This window comes from Drosophila suzukii, unplaced genomic scaffold (genome assembly GCF_043229965.1).
Source record: "Drosophila suzukii unplaced genomic scaffold, CBGP_Dsuzu_IsoJpt1.0 scf_4, whole genome shotgun sequence".
Lineage (NCBI taxonomy): Eukaryota > Metazoa > Arthropoda > Insecta > Diptera > Drosophilidae > Drosophila > Drosophila suzukii.
The window spans coordinates 4,675,025-4,680,789 of record NW_027255927.1 but is presented as its reverse complement, the minus strand read 5'-3'; positions in this window follow the sequence as shown (position 1 = coordinate 4,680,789).

The following is a 5,765-nucleotide window of genomic DNA, read 5'->3' as shown; positions in this document are numbered from 1 at the left end:
GACTATCTCAGAGGTAATTCTGGCCCGGCATGTTAAGAGACGCGAAGCGTTACGTCCAGCGCTGCGAGTCGTGCCTGAAGTTCAAAACCCCCCAGACGCAAGCGGCAGGCAAAATGGTAACCCACAAGACAAGCGAACCATTTGACGTTTTATGCGCAGACTTTGTCGGCCCAATACCCCAGTCGAAACACGGAAACACCATGCTCCTCGTATTTCATGACGTCTTTTCTAAATGGGTGGAGTTGATCGAATCGGACGGTCAAGACGATGATAGCCCAACTCACCGAGGGAGACCAAAGTTCCTGGGACGAGCTATTACCGGAAATAGCGCTCGCCATAAACGCAAGTGTATCGGACTCTATGGGATATAGTCCCGCCTTCCTGACGCAAGGACGCGAGCCCAGACTCCCTACTATGTTATACGACGAGGTCACCCCTGGATCGGCGGTGATATCTAAGGACCCCGCAGGAAAAGCGCTTCAACTCAGAGGAATCTTCGATATTGTCAGATCCAACCTCCAACGTGCTTCCCAAGAGCAAGCACGCAATCACAACCTTCGACGCCGTGAGTGGAGACCGAAGCTCGGTGATAAGGTGTGGCTACGCCAACATCCTCTCTCGAAGGTGGCCGAAGGTTTCGCCGCCAAATTGGCCCCCAAGTATGACGGTCCCACCACCGTAACGAGGTTCATATCCCCTAACCTGGTCCTGTTGCGACGCCTGCCAACATCAGTCAGCTGAAACCCTATTACTCTGAGGACTTTGGGAATGCAGCCACGGAAGAAGACGACGGGGCTGCCCTGGGAGGCGACACGAGAGGTTAAGCAGGGTAGAGGTTCGCATGGTAATTTCTAAGTTGAATTGTACTAACACACAATGTTAGTATCTAAGTACTCTAAGTCGAGGTTTCACTGCACCGATAGGTAGGGAGCTTGAGCAATAAGGGTCTTGTATCTATAAGTTTAGTCTCCGCTTTCAGATGGATGAAGTCATCGAGTTGTCGGATAGTTCGGACGATACCGAGGTTTTTCATCACGACCTTTCGGATCGCGACGAGTGGGTCGCGGAAGGGTACAGTGGAGGGGATTCGGAGGACAAACATTGGCTGCGGCCTCGCCCAAAGTTCCAGCCCGTGGAAACTTTGGCCTCGCAAGCCCCATTCTTCGGCCACGTATGCCGAAGAATGTCAAAATAATGTATACATTGTTAAGAGCACAAACCCTGCCCTTAAGCTGTATTTCACAATAGGGAAACTGGTTTCCTTTACGCCTAATTAATGACGGACAGCCCATTTCCTCGATATTAATGAGCTGATGACTCCCAAAAAACGTATGCAGAAATCGTTTCTTTTCAACACCTTTACAAATAATTTGTTTTCCGCTTGTAATTGTCCTGAGATACTTTCGAGTTTGTGGTAAGCTGTTTTCTCCATCGTTCCAAAAAATTTTGTGATGTGTATTGGTTAACCAAATTGCAGTCTTTCGAGATTTTGTATTTAGCAAAGTAAAATCATATGGAGGTTCTATTAAAAAACTATTATTCAAGTTTGGATCTTTTTCGAATACAACTCCAATTTCCTTTAGAATAAAATTATTATTATTATCAAAGAAACCTTGAACATCAATCGAAACAGTATCTTTCAACATTTTTCTAATGTTAAACAACTCGTTGTACTAGTCCGTTTAGTGGGTTATATTCAACTAAACGGTCTTGTATGAGGAGACAGTAAGCTTGGGTATTTTCATGACTTGGTGTCTTTAGTTCTATTGAAATTCTCACCTCAATAGGACCAATTTTTACTGATTCATTTTGATATGAAAGATCAACCACAATAATAGGGGTCTTAAATTTAAATTCCTTTGGGGTCAAAAATGGTTGTGATTCACGATTATAGTAACTAGATTGAAATCTTGTATACATTTCATATAGGTGAGCATACTAATTCTTACTAAAATCAACATTCAGATTATCATATGGATATGACTCAGAATTCAAGTGAACTTTCAAGTTTGATAAGTTATTTGTGATAAGTTCTCCATTTAGTGTAAATCCAATTATGGCAAATCTTGGGTTTTCGCGGTTAGCCGACAATTTCACATTCCAGCTGTGTTGACTCCCATAACCCAATTTGGGGTTAACATATGAATCCCAACTCCGGAATGCGATTGGTAGGTTTACACCACTTTTAATAATATCGTACAGCTTAATTTTTGCCAAATCGCTCGGAGTTATTTGAGGAATTTTCCAGGTTATATTTGTCGGTTCCACCTTAAAAGTTTGTTCATTTTTCGTTTGTTCAAACACATCACCAAGATTCTTAGTTAGCATCAACACTAGCTTGTGTTTGCATTTTAACAAAAATTTTCATGACTTGGTGTCTTCAATTCTACTGAAATTCTCTCATCAATAGGACCAGTATTCACTGATTCGTTTTGAAATGAAAGACCAACATTTCATAGAGGTGAGAATACTGATTCTTACTAAAATCAACATTCAGATTATCATATGGATATGATTCAGAATTCAAATGAACTTTTAAGTTTGATAAATTATTTGTAATAAGTTATCCATTTAGTGTAAATCCAATTATTACAAATCTAGGTTTTTTCGCGGTTAGCCGACAATTTCACATTCCAGCTGTGTTGACTCCCATACCCCTGTTTGGGGTTAACGTATTGTGAAGAGTTGAATAACTCCCCACAAATATAAGCAGCAGCAGCAGCAGTAGGGCGGCCGCTTACCAGATACGCGGCGAATGCGCGTAGTAACGGCGCGGCGAGGAGAGGATGGAGAACGAGATAGCTTGGAGACCAAGGATGGAGAGCGAGAGAGCTTGGGGACCACGGACGGAGAAGGAGAGAGTTTGGAGACCAAGGACGGAGATCCAGAGAGTTTGGAGACCAAGGCGCGGATAAGGAGAAAGTGGAGACTTGCCGGGCAGAGCAAGAGTACCATGTGGGGATAACGGAACTCTAGCGTACTTTGGACTCTCCCGTAAACTTTGGACCGGGAGAAGAAGTGCCACATCTCGGCGGTGGAGCGGCACACAGGCGTGCCACAAGCATCACGGGAATCAGCGGGACGGCAGCAGTGGGTCGAACTTCGTTTGGAAGCGGAACGTGAAGGACAAGTGGGTCAACCAGGAGTCACGGACTTTGGAGCGGGCCGTGCGCTAATGAAAAATAACGGTTCCCGGAGGCCCTATATAAGGCCGCTGAGCGCTGGCAGCTGTATCAGTCGATCAAAAGGAGTCAAACCATCAAGAACCGTGGGAGCCTACGAGGAGCAAGATTGCTACGTTGCGACGTTCGGGATTGGGATGCCAGGAATCTCCGAATTGGGACGCAGGTAGCTGAGGTCCAGAGGGCATCACAGGGCTAGGTCAAGGCGGTCGGTTTAACCCTATCAACAAAGTCCTGGCGTTACGCCTGGAGGATATCGAGTACAACAAGCCAGAAGGGAGAGCGGTGGATCGGTCCAGGAGAGCCGTACTGTTTCCGAACCCCGAGCACCAAAAGCCACGCTACGTCCAGCCGCGCAGCCAGCACCACCAGGAGCGGCGCGCAAGATAGAGTGAGCCACGCGGAAACGTCCCGGACCACACGCAGAAGGGTGGGGCTAGGCGTAGAAGCAAAATAAAGCGCGAGGCAGCTTCCTGGCGTTCCGCCTTGACGAGGGTAAGGCGGCGGTGTGTCGAAAGGAGTGATCCTGGAGAGCGCAGCTTCTGTTCACCCTAGTCTGAGAACTGTGACGCTTCCCTAAGCCCGTACGGCTGATCCCCCTCGCGAGTCCGAGTCGTTACCAGCAGTCACCAAGTCAACGCGTCAGGAGCGAGCAGCGAGCGCAGGGAGCTGCGAGGATCTTCAGGGAGCTACAGGACTGGAGCACCGAGTCATCAAGGTGAGAGGTCGTCGAGTCAATCAGGACCGTCGGAAGTACCGAAGGTCACAAGCGACGAGTCAAGGCCAAACAAGCTACCAAGACATTTGTAATAATATACCTGTTCGTACCCAAAGGTGCTCAACATGACCACACCCAACAAATCAAGCAGTAGCCAAGTTGGGAACAGTACCAGGCGCTCAGTAGCACCCACTGCATATGAGAATTGCTGATCAGCATATTATATGTATCACTAACTCACCGACTCAACGGCACACTGACCCGCCAATGCAGTCAGCACATTTTGCAGTGTCAGCCAACTACGCAAGGCCAACTACGCAAACTGCTACCATAATCATAATTGCCTGACCTACTTTAGAAGATAGCTTACTTCACTAATCATTACACTAAAATTCCGTGTTCCAAGTAGTATATAAACATGTTCCAAATGAAGAATAAAACAGTTACCAACGCATCTCATAACTTTGCGGTTCTACTACCTACCTCTGGGAATAGGGCTCGTAATACACTATTTCCACTAGCAGCTAACCTACGTTAGCTTAACCTCAGCGCAGTTCAGTATCGCCTGTGGTCCGGCATCGCAGTAACTATCGTTACCATTGCCGCGACGCGATCGTCCTGTCAGCAAAGCGTCCCCTTGCCAGCGACATGTGCTCATAACCCCCTTGTACCGCGGAGTGACCCGGAAGTGACAAACATTGGTGACCCCGACGTGATCCTTTAACAACAAAGGATCACACTCAAGCAACCCCCTTCCCACTAAAAGATCGTTAGCTTTATCCAGCTTCACAGGATACGCTTCTTCATCCAGCGTCACAGGATCTTTAGCTTTTATCCAGCTTCACAGGATACGCTTCTTCTTCCAGCGTCACAGGAACTCAGCTTAATCCAGCTTCACAGGATTCGCTTCTTCTTCCAGCGTCACAGGAACTTCAGCTTAATCCAGCTTCACAGGATACGCTTCTTCTTCCAGCGTCACAGGAACTTCAGCTTAATCCAGCTTCACAGCTTACGCTTCTTCTTGTTCCAGCGGCACTGGAACTCAGCTTATTCCAGTTACACAGGATTCGTTTCTTCTTCCAGCGTCACAGGAACTTCAGCTTAATCCAGCTTCACAGGATACGCTTCTTCTTTCAGCGTCACAGGAACTCAGCTTAGTCCAGCTTCACAGGATACGCTTTTTCTTCCAGCGTCACAGGAACTTCAGCTTAATCCAGCTTCACAGGATACGCATCTTCTTCCAGCATCACAGGAACTTTAGCTTAGTCCAGCTTCACAGGATTCGCTTCTTCTTCCAGCGTCACAGGAACTTCAGCTTCATCCAGCTTCACAGGATACGCTTCGTCTTCCAGCGTCACAGGAACTCAGCTTAATCCAGCTTCACATCATACGCTTCTTCTTCCAGCGTCACTGGAACTTCAGCTTCATCCAGCTTCACAGGATTAGCTTCTTCTTCCAGCGTCACAGGAACTTCAGCTTAATCCAGCTTCACAGGATTCGCTTTTTCTTCCAGCGTCACAGGAACTTCAGCTTCATCCAGCTTCACAGGATACGCTTCTTCTTCCAGCGTCACAGGAACTTCAGCTTCATCCTGCTTCACAGGATACGCTTCTTCTTCCAGCGTCACAGGAACGTCAGCCTCATCCAGCTTCACAGGATACTCAGCTTCATCCAGCTTCACAGGATTCTTTGTTTCCAAGACACAAGACACACAATATGTCTACTTCATTCATAGAGAAAACAAGTCACACAAGAATCGAGTTACACAATCGATTACTAGACACCCAAAACGAGCTGCAGGGGAAAATCCAACAGCTCATTAAGAATTATGGCAAGGATTCTGCAGACCGACGCCACCGAGACGG